Source organism: Canis lupus, chromosome X (genome assembly GCF_011100685.1).
Source record: "Canis lupus familiaris isolate Mischka breed German Shepherd chromosome X, alternate assembly UU_Cfam_GSD_1.0, whole genome shotgun sequence".
In the NCBI taxonomy this organism is placed as follows: domain Eukaryota; kingdom Metazoa; phylum Chordata; class Mammalia; order Carnivora; family Canidae; genus Canis; species Canis lupus.
In genome coordinates, this window is record NC_049260.1 from 36,365,458 (window position 1) to 36,385,753 (window position 20,296).

Consider the following 20,296-nt stretch of genomic DNA (forward strand, 5'->3'; position numbering starts at 1 on the left):
CTTCACTACCAAGTCCTACTGAGCTTCTCTCAAATTTTTCTCAAGCCTGTCCACCTCTTTCCAGGTATCATAAACTAGTCTAAGCTACTACCATCTCCTGACAGGACTACTGAAGAACTTGTTTCTCCCACTCATTCTTGTTGTCCTGTTTTAAAAATGAAAATCTGATCTTGTGTTTCTGCTCAAAATCCCAGAGAAAGTATATTCAATGCATATATTTGGTTAAGAACTGAAATACGTAATTCTCAAATAGGAAAATACACCCCAGCAAAATCTAGCCAGAAGACTTGAAGAGGGAATTCATAAAGAAAACCCTTGCATGATTTTGCCTCCAACAACCTCTCCAGTCTCATGTGAAGTCACAGAGAAATCTATCTTCCTTCAAGTTGCCATAGTAAAGCAAGTCCTTTCTACCAGGAGAGCCACTGGTCCAGCCATTTGAGTTATCTAGCTCTTTCTCTAAATTGATATAGCTCTCAATACTGGCCATACAATTCAATTAACTGGGATGATTGATAAAACACCAATGCCTGGGCCCAGGCATTACATACATACATACATACACACACACACACACACACACACACACACACACACGGGCACACACAGTTCCTTGTGATCAATAGTTATCAAATAAAAAAAATAGTTATCAAATAAGTTTCTAAAGATAATCCAACGACTGATCTGTACATGAATTGACTATTAAATAATACAGAATACAACAGCAATATACTGATTTATCTGAAGGCGAGTATAGTTTAAGTCATTAAATACATGTATACACATGTGTATTCCGCCCCCCACCCCAGGAAACATAAGACCATCTTTAGCTTTTATAGGTAAAAATAGTACATATGGATGTCTGTTCAATCAGCAGATAAGTTCTTCATTTACATTGGGACACTTGTGCTACTGCCTGCCTTAAAGGAGAAGTTGGTCTTTCTCTCAATTAGGGAACAAGGAAAAGAATGTAATCTAACCCAGACTTAAACATTTCTTGAACATCATATGAATTAGTTGACTTCACCATTCCATCATCTGGACATCAATTACACCACAGCTCAAATCTCTCTCTTCAAGCAACCTAACAAAGCTCAACTGGAAGGGAAAAAAAAAACCAATAATGTGTCTTTCAGAACACTGAAGAAAGACCTTTTTGGTAACCACTCCAAACTGCTCAAAGATTTTGCTCTAAGAGAAGACAATACAACAAAGTGAAGCAGGACTTACACAAATGTTTTCATTCTCAATCTGGATGTCTTACTTGTGACTACTTATCCTGACGACAGCAAGCAATTTCAGAAATGCTTAATGTAATTGGTTTTTGTCCACACATAAACCCTTGGGATTCTATTTATATATACATTTATGTAGTGTGCTTCAATTCACTACATGTTTTTGGAAATTTTCCAAGATCTGTATGTGGGATTATTCATGGACAATAGAGTCAATTTTTTTAACTTTTTCCTGTTTGAAGAAAGGTGAGGAAGAAAGCAGAGCATCTCTCCCTACCCTTTTAGTAATAATAAAATGAAGAAAGCTAGAGAGAAAGGAGAGAAAAGGGAATATGGAGGGAAAAAAAAGGTGTTTAAGTCTAAGAAGAGAAGGTGTAATACAGTAAATATTTTATACTTATTAATTATACTTGAATGATATTTTAAGGAACAGCAAAAATTCAGGAGGCCTAGATCTGGCCATTCGTTCTGGCCAAAACTCTTCCATGCTTGAAATTTCATCCTTACATTTTTTTTTAGTCTACGATACAGTTGGTTCTCGAGTATTTATGTGGGGGAAAATACTGACAGATAGTTGTAAGCCATCATTATGAACTACTATCTTTCTCATATTTTTACTAATCCTGGCCAGTGTGTTAATTGAAATGAAGGAAGATAATTGATAGCATTTCAGAGTTGATAAAATAGATGTTCTTTGTTTGACTCTTTTAGAATGGTGAATTTGGATTAGGATTGTGGTACAAGGTTCCATTTGAGGCAGGTGGTAGCTTGCAGAATTCTGTTAAGTAAAAGGTCAATGAAACCAGAATTGTACTATGTTGTACTACGGCCTGCAGCTGTGTCTCTATGCAATCAGAGTCCTCTCCTCTGGTGTTCATTTATGTGACAAAAGGTTAAGACTGGGAAATGAGCAATTTTTAAAAAGAGATTTATTTAGCATTTGAGAGAGAGAGAGAGAGAGAGAGAGAATGAATGAATGAATGAATATCCTCAAGCAGACTCCCTGCTGAGTGGGGAGCCTGATACGGGGTTGGATCCCAGGGCCTGAGGATTATGACCTGAGCTTATATCAAGTTGGACCCTTAACCGAGTGAGCCACCCAGGTACCCCGGAAATGAATAATTTTGATACTAAAAGTAAATACATAAAAAGGAAACTAGAATTAAGTGAAATCAGGCTAGAATATAGTATGTTGGTTTCCAGAATAATAGGATAGATTTAACACAATGCATCTAATTTATTTTCCTCCCTCAACCCCACTAAAATGGTACCAAAGAGGCTATCACTGTTTAAAAAGGACTGGGAGAAATGAGAGGAGACAATAGTAATTATCAAATTTGGGAAGCAAAAAAGCAGATGGAGTAGTGGTAACTACTGACTTAGCTGAGTCAGGAAAGCTGAAGTGCAAAGAGAAAATAAGGAAAAGTTCATAAGCCAAACCCATTTACACTCCAGAATTCTCAAGAAATTCTTGAACTGATAACACCAGATGACCCTGGAACTAGAAGTTAAGAAGGTGGGGCTAAAAGAACAGGTTTGAATGAAATCTCTAGAGAAGCAGTTAGAGTCCTAGATCCCCTCCATACCCATAGTCCATCCCACTGTGCAACTGTCCTACCATCATTCTACCAGAGATCTTCTCTAGACAGGGTAAAACATAGGCTCTGAGAACTGGAGGCACAAGGCAGTTGAGGAAATGGGTACTACTAAATGAAAAGCAAGGGGATTGATTAAGTGATCACACACAAACTGAACGCAGACAGTACCCCCCTTTCCCCCTTCATGGGGTGGGGGTGGGGAGGATATTAGAAGCTAGAGCTTTATCCTTCAGGCAGGAGCAGAAAGATTTTGTTGCCTATCTGACCAGCTCAGAAGGAAAGACCTATATAAATAATGACTTGAACTGCTTGATGAGCTCCACCACAAGTTCAGAACTCTCAATCAGCTTTCAGTCCCTCTACTGCAGGCTTTCCAACCTCAGCACTACCAACAGGTTAGCCTGGATAGTTCCTTGTTGTGCGAGGCTGTCCTCTACATTGTAGGATGCTTAACTGCAATCTGGATAGCACCTTTTGACGCAGTTTTGACATCCAAAAATGTCTCCACACGTTGTCAAATGTCCCCTGGGGGGGGGGGGGCAAAATTGGCCCCAATTGAGAACTACTGCTCTATTCGTACTCATGAGTAGACCACCAAACTCCTAAGATATCTGGAGAGTAGACTCTCATTTGGAAGATAGAAATCACAAAACAGAAAGAACAACCTAAAGGAAGAAGACTAAACAAGAAATAAAAAACCTTCAAACGACCAAGAATATCCTCAGAAAGCTATTATAACCATGAAACAATAGAACTTTCAGAAAATAAAAAAAAGAGCTCTTGAAAAAGAAATACCTTAAGAAATGTAAAACTCAATAGAAGGGCTAGAAGATAAAGTTGAAGAAATGTACCAGAAAGTAAAGCAAAAAGAAGAAAACAAATGGAGTGGAAGAACTCAAAAGAATCACCCAGGAAAATTTTCCAGAACTAAAATCATGAGTTTCCAAATTAAAAGGACCCACCAAATACTTGACAAAATAGATAATAGACTCCTGTCCATACATGCCACTGTGGGCTAGATTTTCCAATTTTCAAAAGTGGAGGTAAGGGTGTGCTGGGAGGGAAGGATCATATGGTTCACATGCAAAGACTGCAAACCAGTATGGCTTCTGATTTCTCAATGACAACACTAAGAGTAAGAAGACAACCAAGCAATTCCTTCAAAATCACGGAGGAAATCTCTAACTTTTAATTCTATATCCAGCCAGAAAAATCAATAATCACAAAGACATTTTCAGATATGAAAAAGCTCAATAAATTACTTGCAATGCATAATTTCTGAAGAAATTATTTTAAGATGTTTGCCAAAACAAGAGACTAGATCAGTGAAAAGGATGTCAAGTGACAGCAAAAAGGAGATCCAATACAGGAGGTACATAAAAGGAGCCCCCAGGAGTGAAAAGGAGGGAGATATCAGGCTGACAGCCAAGTGTCAAGGAGAGGTTAACCAGTACAGACTGTGAGCTGTCAAAGATTCCCAATGCCACTGATCCCCTTTCTAACCTCAAAACAGGAGTGGGTGTGCTGGCCCCAGATTCTTCTGTTTTGCTTTTTCTGACCAGGGGATGTTAAGAGTCCTGCTCTTCTCTGCTGCCTAGTTTAGCAGAAGACTATCATTTCGCTCCACAGAAGTTGGAATATTCCTGAGACCTGGAGGAGGGTCTCAGTTGGACTGAAAAGCAGGAGAATGTAGAGCAGTCCAAGCCCCCTGACCATGTCCCCTGCAGAAGAAAAAGCCAGCCCCCATAGCACCAATATCCTGCCTGTGAGGAGCCTCGTGTCCTGGGATTTACTTGGGACCTTGCCAACTGACTTCCCAGAAACAGTTCCTATACACTCTCAGGTTATCTGAAGCCAGACTGAACAAGAGGTTCTGTTCAGCTTTCCTTCTCCTGAGAATCTTCATACACTCCTGGTAATATTGTCCTCCTTTCCTTTCATACCCAAGTTTGTCTTTACTACTCAGTTTCTAAAGACTAAATAATATACTGTTTTGGCATGCATGACTAGGTGGTAAAGCCATAAAGAAAACTAAAAAGAATGATTAATATAAAAGCCAGGAGAGCAGTTAGGTGGAGCGAGAGGTTGTTTTTGGGAAGGGGCATATAAAGGGCTTTTAAAGGTACTAGTGATATTCCATTCCACCACCTGGATGATGGATTCAGGAGTTTTCATTTCAGTATTATTCTTTAACATACACACATACTTTATACAATCCTCCATACATATGTTTTCTAGTTTAAAAAATGTTTTTAGTGGCTTAGAGGTATATCCCCGAGACCTTGCTAATCAATGAGTTTAATTTTTTTTACGTATCTGTACAAATAATTTTGATACATATACTGAAAAAAAACCATTTTTGAATCTCAAACATAATAAGGTTAACACGAATTATATTCATTGTAACATGGTGAACTTCTTGTCCATATCATAGGCCTAGAAGCTTCATTGCTTTTTAACAAATTGTGCAATGTACCACAAGAGATACAGGAAAACTGTGAAAAAAAGAACCGCCAATTAACAAAAGGAAAGAGCAGGATGGGATGGGGAGTGAAGACCAACAGCAAATTCATATTTCATATATATATTTACATACACATTATATATATATATATAGATACATACACACACAGTTGATATACAGTCAATCCTCATCATTGGTAGAGTATTTATGAAGTCACTAACATTTATTTATAATCCAAAATCAATACTCAACTGCACTTTTACAGTCGTTCACAAACATGCCTAACAGCGAAATATCTGAGTCACCTGATGTGGAAGTTACCAGCTAAGGTTGAACAAGGTGACACTCTGCCTTATTGTTTCAGCTTGTCATACTATAAGCAAATGTACTTTTTGCCATTTAGTGCATTTTTTACATTTTGTACTTTTTATTGGTCATTTCACTGTTTATAATGGCCTTCAAGGGTAACGCTGAAGGGTTGTCTAGTGTTCCTAAGTTCAGGAAGGCTGTGACGGGCCTTAAGAAGAAAATATGTGAGACAAGCTTCATTCAAGAATGAATTACAGAGCTGTTAGTCATGGTTCAATGTTGATCAAACAACAATACAAATGAAATAAGGTATCTTCAAACAAAAATACACATAAAACAGGTCATGTACTGATTGGTTGAAGAAAACGTAACCAAAAGCTCACAGGACCCTAGCCCTGTATTTCCCCTAGGAGCAATGATTCAGCATTCATTTAATGTTTGGGGCAACTTCATAGAACATTACTACTGCAAATAATGAATATTATTTGCACCTGTGTGTGTGCATGTGTGTATAGGCATATACATATAAACACACACATGTGTATTTGTATTATGAAATGTGTATTAATAATATATAGTATTATATTACATGTGTTTAGAATATAAACTCAATGAGTACCTGGTAAATATTAGACCCTCAATAAATATTTGGTGAATGAAGTATCAAAAATAAACTAGGAATGAGCAAGCCACTGATAAATTTATGATGCCACACAATTTTACACAAGTATATAAAACTGGAAAAATCACGGTACTTTTAGCTATTTCCTTACCAATTTACTAAGTATGTATTTTCCTAGGACTTTCTATACAGTTCTGATGTTAGTTGAGGGAAATAAATGGTGGGTGGGTAAAAAGGAAACAAAGTAAAAATATAATAATGATATTAGCAGTAAGAATAAAATCTTAACTACATCCTAGAGAGAGAGAGACAGACACACACACACATATGTATATATAAAATAGCTAATAAAGTTAATGGTAGTCTCTTCCTCCTATTTCAACACTGTTAGTCATTAGCAATAAATAAGAGCTCATACATATCATTCCATCAAGAAATTCTTTCCTTGTCTTCCTGTAGTTTTACAATAGTGACAGGACAGGGATGTTGTTCTGACACTTTTTCTCTGTAATAGTTCTGGTACCCACCCCCACGTCCAACACAGCCCAAGCTGTGTTACTTTAGGTACAGTGACTAAACCAGAGGAAAAGTTTGCCTAATCATAGCAGTTTAGTGCCTGCCTTCAGCCCAGGGCGTGATCCTGGAGTCTCAGGATCAAGTCCCACGTCGGGCTCCATGCATGGAGCCTGCTTCTCCCTCTGCCTGTGTCTCTGCCTCTGTGTGTGTGTGTCTCTCATGAATAAATAAATAAAATCTTTAAAAAAAAAGGAACGCACATGAAGTGGAAAATTATTAAAATCAAAGTCTCAGGAACTGTTGCGTAAATGTTAACAATTAAAGATCTGACAGAGGAATTAAGCTCAGTACAATTCAGATTGTTCCTTGAAAATAAAAAAGGGAGGCTTATTTGAAAATTTGGCAGTGGATCTCCAATAAGCTAACAGAACAAATCTAGCTTAACTGTCAAAGCTGAGTAATTCAAAGAGTTAAGACTAACATTTACTAACTCGGTACTTATATTGGCATAATTAGTACCTCTGTCAAACCTTGATAGTTCACTGAAAAGTTCAATAGACTTTTCTTTAGATTTTATGTAGCGCACCATTCTCCGGTCTGAATCTACATAGGATATATTCACCACTTTTAGGAGAGGACTAACTACAGAGTATACATAGCAATTTCTGCTAATCCAAAAGTTCTAGAAAACTTGATTGATATGTTTTCATGTGTATGTGCGAGTACCTGTGTTTGAAGGGCTAGGCTTAGGACCATAGTAGAAGGATACAGACGCTCAGTTTTTGTTAGCTCATATATGATGGAGCATGCATCAAGGAGACTTGCTAAGAGAAGAAAAAAATATTTTTGTACCAGATAAGAAACAGGAAGAAGAGCAGACAGAGGAGGAAGGAAAAGAAAACAAAACAAAACACGGAGAATTGTAAAATAAACACACCCCAAAGTAAGAATTCTGACTTGGTTGTACATATTTAGGCCTTTTTAGCTAAATATATAAAGAAGTTTCAAGATATTGGACTTTGAAGCACTGACATTAAAAAATTCTATTGATCTTTGCACATTTTATTCATTCGCTTCATTTTCCCCCATGGAAGTAAGACCAAAAAAAAAAAATACAAAGAACAAACAAACAAAAGATTAACAAAGCAATTCTTGCCCTTAGGAAACACCCAATCTTAACAGATTACAGTTGGTACATACACATAATTTTAGTATAGTGTTATAGAACAAGGTATTAAAACAGTATAATACCAAAAGTTTACTATCTGTGGATAGGAAGGTGGTCAGAGAAAACCTCTATGAGGGCTTGGAAAGATGAATATATTTTTCAGGCCAACAAGGGAAAGGGGAAAATTCTAGAAATTAGTAGAAGCATGTGGAACAGCCTCCAGTCAAGTCAAAGCATGGTTTGTGCTGGATATTGCAAGCTACTTGGTACTGCTGGTGTGGAAAATCAGAGGGTGAGAAGTGGCTGGAAAGGGAAAAGGGCAGAAGAGTGGAAGATGGGTTGAAGAATGAATGGGGGCCAGTCAGGAAGTTACTACATTAGCCTAAGTACGAGGTGACAAACAACCTAAACCAATACAGTAGAGGTAACTAAGATACTTAAATTGACAATGTAGAGGGGCACCCGGGTGGCACAGTCAGTTGAGCAACCAACTCTTGGTTTTGGCTCAGGTGGTGATCTTGGGGTTGTGCGGTCAAGCCCTGTGGCAGGCTCTGCTCCATTCAGAGTCTGCTTGGGACTCTCTTTCCCTCTCCCTCGTCCCTCCCGCCTCGTGCTCACATGTGTGCTCTCTCGCAAATAAATCTTTTAAAAAATTGACAGTGTAGTGAATGATTAGCTTGGGGTGTCAGTTGAAAGAATGACTTACACATTTCTGGCAACAGTTACTGAGTAAATCATACCACCAGATGAGAGAGGGGCTACATGACAAAGAGCTAGCGGAAAGCGGAGAAAGGAAACACATGGTTGTTTTGAAAATACTTATTTCCAAAATATTGATTTCCATGAACTATCCAGGCAGAGATCTATAGAGCACAATTAGGCAGGAATATAAAGTTCAAGGAAGGCGTCAACATGAAGACAACACCAACTACTACTGACACCATACCATTTGCCAACCATACTGCTAGGAACTTTATATGGATTCTCTCAATTGTAAAATATATCATTATTTATCATAGCAGCCAAGAAACTATTAGCCCCATTTTATAGATTAGGAAACCTAGGCCAAGTCAGGTTGTCTAGGGCCAGACAATGAATGGTAGAGTCAGGACTGGGACCAAGACATGGAACTCCAAGATCCAAATTCTCAATCTCTGTACTCCCTAAGGAGGCATGAGTGAACAGGAACTAAATGAAGCCATTCATGTGAACAAGAATTCTTAGGAGTACAGACCAGGACAGAAGACAGAGCCCCAGAAAACACAAACACATCTCATTTCTCTGAAAGGAATTGCTGTAAACATCCCCACAGAAAAACTACAAGAAGCCCAGAAAGAAAAAAAAAAGTGCTAAAGGCTAGCTCTTAGAACATAGGATTTCATAGAATTTTATAGAAATACCAACGCAATGACCAACTGCTTAGCAGGATCTGCCCTCGGCACAAACACAGAGATTCTCCCCATTCCTTTTGAGGCAGGCACAAGAAAAGCCTAATTTTCATTTTTAAATTAAGAGCTGCACATTCACATTGTTATTTTCTAAATGTGGGAATATACTTTGGAAACTGATCCAAAGAAAATATTTAGTAGAGAAACACTTTTGGGAAACTTGCTCCTGACTTTCTACTAGTGTCCGTGAACTTAATTACTTTATAACTAAAGTACTAAAATGATCACAATTGTCAAATTCTGCATGCATATTCTAGTTTTTATAAACTGAACCTAAAAATTATGGAAGGCTGGCGGTATGAAGTCACACTGTAAATCATATTTATAAAAGGAGTGTGAGGGGCAGCCCAAGTGGCTCAGTGGTTTAGTGCGTGCCTTCAGCCCAGGATGTGATCCTGGAGTCCTGGGATCAAGTCCCACATCGGGCTCCCTGCATGGAGCCTGATTCTCCCTTTGCCTGTGTCTCTGCCTCTGTGTGTGTGTGTGTCTCTCATGAAAAAATAAATAAAATCTTTAAAAAAAGAGTGTGATCTGTTAATATGCCACTAACGTAGTTCTCCAAATGCTACATTATTCCTGTAAGAGTACTGTTGCCTGCCATTAACTAATATTTGGGCCCACAAGTTACTATCTTCATTAACAGATTTTTTTTTCAGTGATACTTTTATGGAGTACTGTTAATCTCTTCCCACTCTGAACCACATTTTATGGATCTCTGTAATAAGTTAGACCCAATTCTGAATTAAATAAAATGAAGTTATTTCATTTAAATTACATAAATTAGTGAAAGAAACCTCAAAGCCAGCAATCCGCTCCTTTCCCTATCATTCATTTTAGTTGCACATTTAGGATTATGCCAAGTTTATATAGTAGCACAGAAACAAAAATGGATTTAGCTAACACTCTAAGTTGGGGTTTCCCAAATTGGCATCTTGTGGAGTCCTTAAGGAATAAGTTTCTCCATCAAGTTTGGCAAACACCATATAAAATATTACCCACCCCATTCCAGCCCCATATTCACATCAGCAGCTAAGTCTTAAAGTCAGAAAACCAGCATCTCTCTCATACACCACCCTCTGCTCCCATCACCCACATTGCACCTATTAATCAGAGTGTTCCCCGAAAAGCATGTTGGACTGGTGATCTAAATTTTAGTATTTATTTTTTTTTAAATTTTAGTATTTATAATCACACTACAAATTACAAAGTTGTAATGGCTGTGAACCATTCCAATTTCAAACTTTTTTTCTGAAACAAATATTCTCCCACCCAAACAGGGCATATAAACTGTTGTTTAAATTCTTAGAGAGGGAGATAATCCAATTGTTTGCTTAGTAAAGGATGGAAAAGATTTAACTATGCAATTTAAATGTCTATTCATTAATACTCCCAAAAGTAATTTACTTTTTACAATTGTTAATATAAGCATATTCAGCAGGCAATAATGTAACCTCTGGTCTTTTAACCAAAAAACAGTTAACAAAAAGGCAAAGCATACAAAGGAAATAAGCATTTATACCTAATTACCCAGCTCAGTGCAGGGCAGCAGAAAATAGGTTTTGAATCATAATTGTAGTAATCAGTTTTTAGGTCTAAAGGAGGAGATGATCTGGAAAATAACTGCTTTAGGGGGAAAAATCAGAAAATAAGAGTATAATATAAGTGAATATAAACTGTTTAGGCAAGACAGTAAAATCAAACATTCAAACCGTTGGGGGATTTTTCAAGTTAGGTAAGAAAGCAAAGTCACTACAATGTTACAAGGAATATGCAAGTTAGTAAAGCTTATTTTTAATCAGTTTCCTGGGGATGCAGCAACCCTTCAGTGCTTATGTCAGGACTTCCTTTTAATCAATAAGGCATGTAAGTGAGCATAGAGGACAAAAAGAGAAAAGGACCAGTATATTCCTCCACGCATCTGAAACTGAACTCCTGAGCTTTTCAGTCTCCCTCCTCCCATCTCAGCTGAAGGCCAATTCCACATTGCCTTCCAGTTGCTTAGCCAAAACCTAGGGTGCCATTCTTCATCCCTTTCTTATTCCAATTCATTAGGAAATGCTCTTGGCTCAACTCTGCTGAGATCTTTGGTTTCATTTGTTTCAAGGAAATTTATAACCAACTGTTGGAACAATTTTATGATGGCTGAATTAAAACTCCCAGGAAATAATTCCAATATCTAATTCAAGTGTCGGTATTGGTCTCAGTTGAAGGTCTTTTCTCATTCAAAGGGTGGTTTTCCTGGTGCTTAGTAAGTAAATATCTTAGACACTGTGGCCTTTATATTAGACTCTTGATCAAAGAATCTTCTATTTTAGCAGGCTGTCGCCTTGTTTAGGTTCAGTATGTAAGTTCTTGAGTTCTTTTGTGGACTTCAGTTCTGATGACAGTTGTTTAGTTTTGTGGACTTCAGTTCTGATGACAGTTGTTTAGTTTTCTGAGCCCTTTCAGTGTTTTGGTCTGCTTCCTCTTTTCCAGTGCTGCTGATATGGGGCAAAAGGTACTTCCGAGGACTACTTGCTTTCCCTGGACAACTTTGAGGGGGCGGGTATCAGCAGCTCCTGGGCCTGGGTCTCCTTCTGCCACAGGATGGAGGGCAGGGAAACAAATGACTGCTGCTACCACAGCCTGGTCTTTGATCTTGTTACTGCTGTAGGCAGATCAGAGGACTGGGGCCTACTTGTGTGTGTGTGTGTGTATGTGTGTGTGTGTGGTGGTGGTGGTGGTAGGGAGATAGGGGACTACAACAGCCAGGGCTTTGATGCTGCTACCAGATCAGACCACCACCCACCAGGGCCCCAGGCTTTGCTGTTCTAAATGGGGCTGTGGGCACATCAAACTGCCTTGCCGGGCTCCAGGTGTGGAATCCCACCAAGTCTCTGTTGCGCTTCCCCTTTCCTGGGGAAAGGGGCTAGAGAAAACAGGCTTTTGTTTTTGTTTTCTATGCCCTTTGGTGGTTCTGGGTAATAATAGGTCTCTCCAGCACCCAGTCCATGAGTAAATGGGAGGTAAAAAAGAAAACCCACTGAATTCCCCACAGTCATTCCTCAAGTACTACTACCCTACCTTCTTTCCACTTCTGAGTCCTTTTATTGCCGTCAGTTAAATAATTTCCAAGGCATTTATAGTTGTATTTATTGAGGAGGGGCAGGAAAAAGTGAGTCTAAATCATCTTGTTCCAGAAATAGAAGTTGGTGCATTTTTAACATCTTCCCTTCTGGCTAGTATTTGGAGTCCATTCTATTCAAAATTTGGGGATGAGTTACAGTTCTTTTATGTCCAATAGAGCCAGTTCAAAATAGGAGCCATTAAACTTGTCAGGTGGATGCTATAGTTTTCCATGACTCCTGGCTCAGAATTTCAGAGTCCGGAGCAAGTAACTAATGTTTCCCAACTTCTTGCAGTTTGAGGAATACTGAATTAGACAAAGTATATATTAGAATAAGGGTACCTCTCTGTTGTCCCCACACACATTGATACTCACATACTTGCTCACCCTTGCAGCCTTCTGGAATCTAAAAGGAGATCTAAAATACCAGTCTCAGGCAGCCTGGGTGGCTCAGTGGTTTCACGCTGCCTTCGGCCCAGGTGTGGTCCTGGGGACCCGGGATCGAGTCCCACGTCGGGCTCCCTGCATGGAATGGAGCCTGCTTCTCCCTCTGCCTGTGTCTGTGCCTCTCTCTCTCTCTCTCTCTCTCGAATAAATAAATAAAATCTTTAAAAAAATAAAAAAATAAAAAATAAAATACCAGTCTCTTCAGTGTATTTTAGTCATGGCATATTGATTGAAAACTTATGTTTTTTTAATAATCTCATTATTTGATCTTACATATTAAAGAAAGAGAGGAAAGTTAGGGGTCACAGTAATCCACATAAATAAGGTGATGCATAATTGAAGATGAGCTCTTAATACAGGAGATGTTGGGTGACTAAACTAGTACTCTGAGGGCAGGGGTTTTTGCTTAGCCACCTTGTTTCTCTAGTATATAGAACTATAGGTGACATTATGCTAGTGGAGATGCAAATGCTTTCTGGACGGACAAATGGATTCATAAATCCATTTTAGGATGCACAAACAAGCATCATCTCCAAGACACATTAGTGTAGTTATATTTTATTTCATCTACACTTACAGTTAATAGCATTCTAGTTCTTTAGTCTCTTGGAGATTTTCACTTTCCTAAGTAGAAATAAAACTTTTAATTTGTCAATGCCAGTTACTGAAAGGCAGGCAAAAGTTGTAAAATCATAGGACGTGTTAATTTTTAAATACATCTTCAAAAATATATTATTTTGTTTTACTAGAGATGTTGCAGGCCAATTCAAAATCCTTCTAATGCTACCGTAATTAAAACTCAAAAAGCAGACATTTTACTTCTAACATATAGTAACATCTGTTCTTTACTTAGTTTTAATGACTTAATACAGGCCTTGTAAACGTGAAGCATTTTACAAAAGCAGTATTTTGTGATGGCAGAGACCCAAACATAGCTCCTAAAATTCAGAAAGCTTCTCAACCTAAAAGTTTATAAAATCAGTTGTGATAATGGTTAGCTCAAAATCAATTCATTTGCTTTACTTGAATGTTTAAACAGTTTACTAAAACAAATTCAGTTTGTATAATCTGACAAGATTAAATATGAGCCTCAATCACAGTAATCATTTACCATAAGATATAATAACCAAATGGAAATAAACTACTTCTCTTATCCATATAATCACTTTTTTGATGAAATTACAAATTAAATAAACTCAATTAAGAGAAGACAAAGAAACTTCATGGCTCCTAGTTAATGCTGGATTGAAAACTAAATTTTAAGTACAATCTTAAATCGGTAAACAGACATAGGATGAGATCATAAAGTTAGAAACATTCTATAACCAATGACTATTCATCCATCCCTTAAAAATCAATACATATGCAATTACTATTTACTGTCTCTTAACCAAATCCTTTATTTTATAGCAGCCATTAGGGAAAAAAAATAAGGGATGAAACATCAAGAACATCCAGCAAAGATACAAAACAAATGGGTTGAGATCACATAAAAGAACACGTTTTTAACATACGAATTTTTTAGGCAGCTCTAGAGTGACCACAAAAATTTCAAAAGGAAAAAAATTATTCTACTAGCCAAGAATCCTTGCATGTTAAAACTGCATAATGATCTTATACCTTCCTTTTTGCATGTCCAAGCAACCTAGAGGTACAAATAAGCTAGCTGCAAATATTCCTTAAGTGTGAAAAAGGCCTTGTAAGAGGAAACACTTTAACTCTTGACAGACTTCTTCCTCTTGGAATCAAAGCCATCATAGCATAAACAAAAACATGGGCTTCGGAATTCAAAAGACTTGGGGCTGACTCCTGGATCTGCCCCCTTACTATGATGACATTTGGTCGGTTATTCAGGCTCTCTGGGTCCACTGCATTTAAACTGTGAAAGAGAGAGAAAAGCTACTTCAAAGAGTTCTGAGAAGAGAAGAGAAGAGAAGAGAAGAGAAGAGAAGAGAAGAGAAGAGAAGAGAAGAGAAGAGGAGGCATAACAGGCCTGTGCCTGGCACATATGCACAAGAGAGGACTTCTTCAGGGAGTCATCTGCTACTGGACAAGTATTTCTTTACTCCTCCTTCCCTACACAATAGGAGATGTCTCCCATACTACTAAGGTGCCATCTTACTATCAAAACCAGGAATCAGGAAAAAACCAGGGAGAGTTCTGTTCCTAATAGTGAAACAGGCAACCAGGGCCAATCTTCCTACTGAAGAACAAAATAAAACCTGGATGTGCACGCACACCCCTTCTCAAAAGTATTAATATCTTATAAGGTACTTAAATTTTGCCATTTGAAGACATAGGAGAATGAGAGAATCCATAGCAGTAAGCTTGGCCACAAACAGCTTCTTTTGCCTACAGGGCAATTCTCTACTCCTGAGAAGCAAATGCCTCATAGGACTCACATGGCCTTGTAGGATGGATAAGTAAAGAGAAGCCTCGCAATTTACCTGAGAAACCAATCCCGACTTTATTCTGGTTTCTTTTGAAAAGCTATGCCTAGGATGGAAGTGAATCAAAAGCAAACCCAGCCTTGCATGGACTTAGGGTATGGCTCCTTCTTATCTGGTAGCCCATAGGATCTCAAATCTTAAAGTTGGATTAGAGTATTCGTGGCTATGACCCCCACAATCCTGGCAAGGCAAATCCTTTCTTGAGAAAGACACTGCCATCTTAGTTTGAGCAAGAATCGGAATAAGGGACAGAAGAAAAAGACCAAAGCATGAGATGCTGAAAAAAAAATTACAATGACCAAAATTTAAAACTCGTTGGATTTCTGGGAGCTGAATGAAGTAAGAATTAATAAAGAGGAATACAAGTCAGAAGAAAGATTTGGAATACATCACGAAGGAAAACAAGAAGAAAGCAAAAAAACAAGGTAAGAGACACAGATGAAATAATGAGGAAAAGATTTAATGTATGTTAATTGGGGTCCTGGCAGGAAAGAAGACAATGAGGTCAAGGCAATATTTGAGGAAACAGCAAAGAATTTTTTTTTATAGAATGTTTTCACAGAATATTCAGACATGTCTAGACACAAATTCAAGATTCCCAGTTAATCACAGAATAAATAAAACTCATACCTAGACACATCATAGGAAAACAAAGACAAAGGGAAAATATCCAGAGGTTAAAAAAAAAAAAGATTATCTTCAAAGAAGTGACACTTTGACAGCTGACAACAGAATCCAGAAGACAATGGGAACAATTCGATGAGATGAAATAAACTGTCTTCTAAACAATCTCATACCCAGGGACTTCAATCATGAAAGCAAAGATGAACACAAACTGAAAGAGAATGTCATAGCAGACCTACACAAACCACTTTTTGGGAGGGAAAATTACCCCAGAGAGAAGATTGAAGAGGCAAAGAATGAAAAGCAAAGTAAGACATAAATATATGCGTAAATCTAAAAACAGGCTGTGTAAAACAATAATGTCCTGTTGATGTACAAATATAGAGAACTAAAATTGACAACAAGTGGGGATCCCTGGGTGGCTTGGCAGTTTTACCCCTGCCCTTGGCCCAGGGCGTGATCCTGGAGTCCCGGGATTGAGTTCCACGTCCGGCTCTCGTCGGCATGGAGCCTGCCTCTCCCTCTGCCTGTGTCTCTGCCTCTCTCTCTAGGTCTATCATAAATAAATAAAATCTTTAAAATAAATAAATAAAATTGACAACAAGTATTAAATCAAGAAGGAATAAAGTTAAAATTTCCTAAGACCCTTGCAGTGGTTGACCTAAGGGTATTAAGATTTACCAGTATTACATTCTGGTGCATAATATATGGTATTTTAAGGGTTACCACTGAAAAAACTGAGACAGTGTCTAAATTCCAAACAAAGTCGGGGAGGGAATAATCACATAAGAAAAAAAATGAAATAGAACAAGCAGGACAAGCAAACTACAAAATACATTTAAATGCAAGTATATTACTACCACGTGCTAGGAACATGAAAAAAATACACAGACAATACACATAATAAGGAAATTATAAAGTATATCAGAAGAGGGTAAGTCTATAGGGAAAAAGAGTAACATCCAGGAATTGAGAATACTAAGGTAGGTTGGGACAAGTTTTATTATCGAACAGGGTGGTCAGGGTAAACCTCATTAAAAAGGTAGGTTCTGACCAAAAGACTCCTTCCTCCTCTACAGCTGACCTAAAGGCACATATCCAGCCACAGCTCTGGGTCTGCCATTGTGGGAACCATTATTTTCAATGTACTGTATCTTGCCCATGTCTGTCACCTTCAATTTTGTCACTAACTTTTTCTATTCCTAGTACTTTGGCAATTTTTACAAAGATTCATTGTTTCTGAAGGCATATCATAGAGTGGAGAAATCTTACACTTTTCAAATTAAATAAGTCAAAATCTCCACAAGTAAGTATTCCTTAAGCAAAAAACCTAATAAAATGTGACTGATTCTGGTCCACTTTTCCTGTCTACTGCTTTTACCCCATTTAGTACAAGTAGATGAGCCATCACACAATCTAATCAATCTGTCCCTCTCCCTGAAATGCAAAATGAATTCAGATAAGATTTTGTGAAGAAAATAGCTAAGAACTTTTGGTTATGTTGTGCTTGGTTGGTACCTTTCTTTAGGGCTCTGATAATCAAGCTGGAACATAAGGACACCAAGGTCATGAAACTCCCAATCCACCTACTAGCTAGGGCCTGGCTGCTGAAGCACAATTTGTTACGGAGGAACTTAGTGAGTGAAGGGCCTTTTGCTAATCCTTTTCAGGCCAAAGACTGAGCTCACCCTGGGCTAACACAAGCCATTTGAGAGACCTTGGCCTTTGGCACACAGGCTCCCATCCCATTCTGGATCCCCTCTCCTCACCTGGTGCTGGCCAATGGCTTTCTCTTCCTCTGTGCTGGCTACCAGTAATTAACTGACAACACAAGCAGACTGGGCGGGTGGCAGGGGCCTGTCCCTTAGAGAGTCCAGATGTAAAGGTGTTAGTGGCAGGTGCTCTAGGAGGAGCTCATAGAGGACTCTGTTGGTCATTTACCTCTCCCCTGCCAAGAGAAGATGGGCACTCACAGGCTAAACCAGACTGGAGATCGGGGTCCACAGGACTCAGAGCAGGAGCAGATCTGAAGAGGACAAATGTTATCCAAGAACTGAGAAAGTTCAAGTCCATGGAACTCATCTGGAACTAATCCTGTATAAGATGTCTAACACAACAGCTGAGGTCATAGGCTCACTAGATTTCTTCCTGTGCCCTCATATGATCATATACTTCATGGCTAAAGACTAAAATAAATGAAAAGCTTACAGAAAAGTGCTTTTGTCAGAAAAAAATGACAAACAAAGGGTCTGAAATCATGCCATTTGAATGGTATCTAAAATAAAAGTTTTCAGAAGAGCGTTTTTATCCAAAGTATTGTCATTCTACTAAATTTTAGCAAAAAGAAGAAATCAGTATTTCTGACTTTGATTCAATTCTGACTTGATTCAAAGAACAGCCTAAGAAACAAACGCAAAATTATGCTGACCTAGCTTGTATTGGGAAGAAAAATGAGAATCTAATTATGTCACCAGAAAGACATATTTATACCGCTTAACATGAAATGCTCCAAACAAAAGGCTAATATCAAAGTAAAAGGTGAAAAATGCATACCAAGAACCAAGACTTTAAAACAGTACATCTGGTATGCAATTCATTGTAGGGTTGTAGGCAATTAGGGTTTCCTCAAACATCTTTCACAGAGCCAGCTATAACAGAGGAGAAGAAATGAGTTCCACTGCACGGTTCTATTTTATTTTGGCTATAACACTATTAGTAAATAACAATGAAAGCACTGAAAAAGAGTTTATCAGTTGGGGAAAAAAATCGCAAAACAATTCTTTCTAGGGAACACATCAAAAAAAGCCATTACCATTTCATTTGTTGGAAAATTCTGGTACTTCCACAGTACACAAATGCTGAGTTACTGTCCTTATAATGAGAATGTAGTTTGTCACTTCCATGTAGCAGACTGGATTTTTGAGCTTGCTTTATACCTCTGATTTACCGCAAATACTGAGCTGATCCATAATACAAACAATCCAGAGTACTACTATACATCTGCTGCTTTCATTTCTTGGACAGATAAAATGGGCCTCAATGCCAGCTGAGGAAATCACATTAGAGCTAGAAATCTCATCTATAGGTAATACGCTATTGATCAAGACTAATCATTCTTTTTGAAAGAGATCACTCAGCTTAAACCTTAACTCTAGTAGGTAAGATGTATTCCAGTGATCAGAAAATGAAGATGGCTGTACGGATTGGTGGAATAAGCAAAGGCTGCTATTTTGATCACTGCCCAGGCCACTCTCAGTCTTTGCCATAATGCTGCTTTTCACGAAACCGAGACAAGCATGGATGGCAACAGATTGCTCACTGGTTTCGAGTACTTGATTAAAATATTCAATGCTTTGTGTTTTCCAGTCTTAATAAAGCACTACATGAATTAAACTAGCAACCATCATACACAATACTAAAACTATCAGAACAAATCTGTTTTTATTGTTTTATCTAAAATCTTGGAGAGATTCCACCCCTAAACCATGAAGTCATTGCTAAGAGAATAGTTTCAGGAATGTACTCTTTAAAAGTTCTGTACTTCTGTCTTTGCCTAGAGTAGAACTGATCAGCAATAAAGCATATTTGAAAACCATCATACTAACCCCTTTGGTTCTTCTTTAAACTTCAGTGAGCCTTCTTTATGCCCTGTTACAGCCTTCTTGTCATGTTGAAGCTCCTGCTATCAAGGAGGCAGTTTCCTTACAGCCTTTGTAATACTAGTTCAGCCTTCTTCCTGCTCCCACCTTTGACTCCTCATACAGAAAACATCTTGGTTTACACTCAGCCTCAGCCATGCTACTCTCCTTGACATCTCAGCCTCACCGCAGGGGCACCTCCACTCCTAGTCACTTAATGAGCCACAATCTACCTCTGCTTATGTGCTCTGACTTGAGTTATTGAGAGGTTTTGAAGAAAGTAGTATTAAACAATACTGAAGTCGAAGGAAACTGGTGGAGAGGAGTACCAGGGAAACAAGAATGCATGTGAAATGAAAATGATCAGGAAAGGCAGAATAATGCCTCTTTTAAAAAAGACCATATTGCTTAGTTTATTAGTGTAAAAATGATAACGTGTAGCAAAGAAAACTTACAATGTTGGAAAGCCATTATTTTAAAAATTTGGTATTTTAAAATGCCTGATTTTAGGACTTATACAGAAAAAAATTCATCCTAAATACTTCTAGGAAAATATAAAAATTTTAAAAATTACAAACAGTTAAACTATATGGTACAGAAAAGTGATCAAGGAATTGAGTTTGCTTAGTGGAACCATCTGGGCTGGGAAATACTTTCTCAACAAAAAAATT

At 38.1% G+C, this 20,296-nt stretch overlaps 1 protein-coding gene across 12 annotated transcripts in view; it reads right to left on the bottom strand.

Annotated features, from left to right (window-relative positions):
• The window catches only part of CASK (calcium/calmodulin dependent serine protein kinase), a 350,654-nt gene that overhangs the window by 282,705 nt on the left and 47,653 nt on the right, over positions 1 to 20,296 (bottom strand). The gene's annotated exons all lie outside the window — the stretch shown is intronic.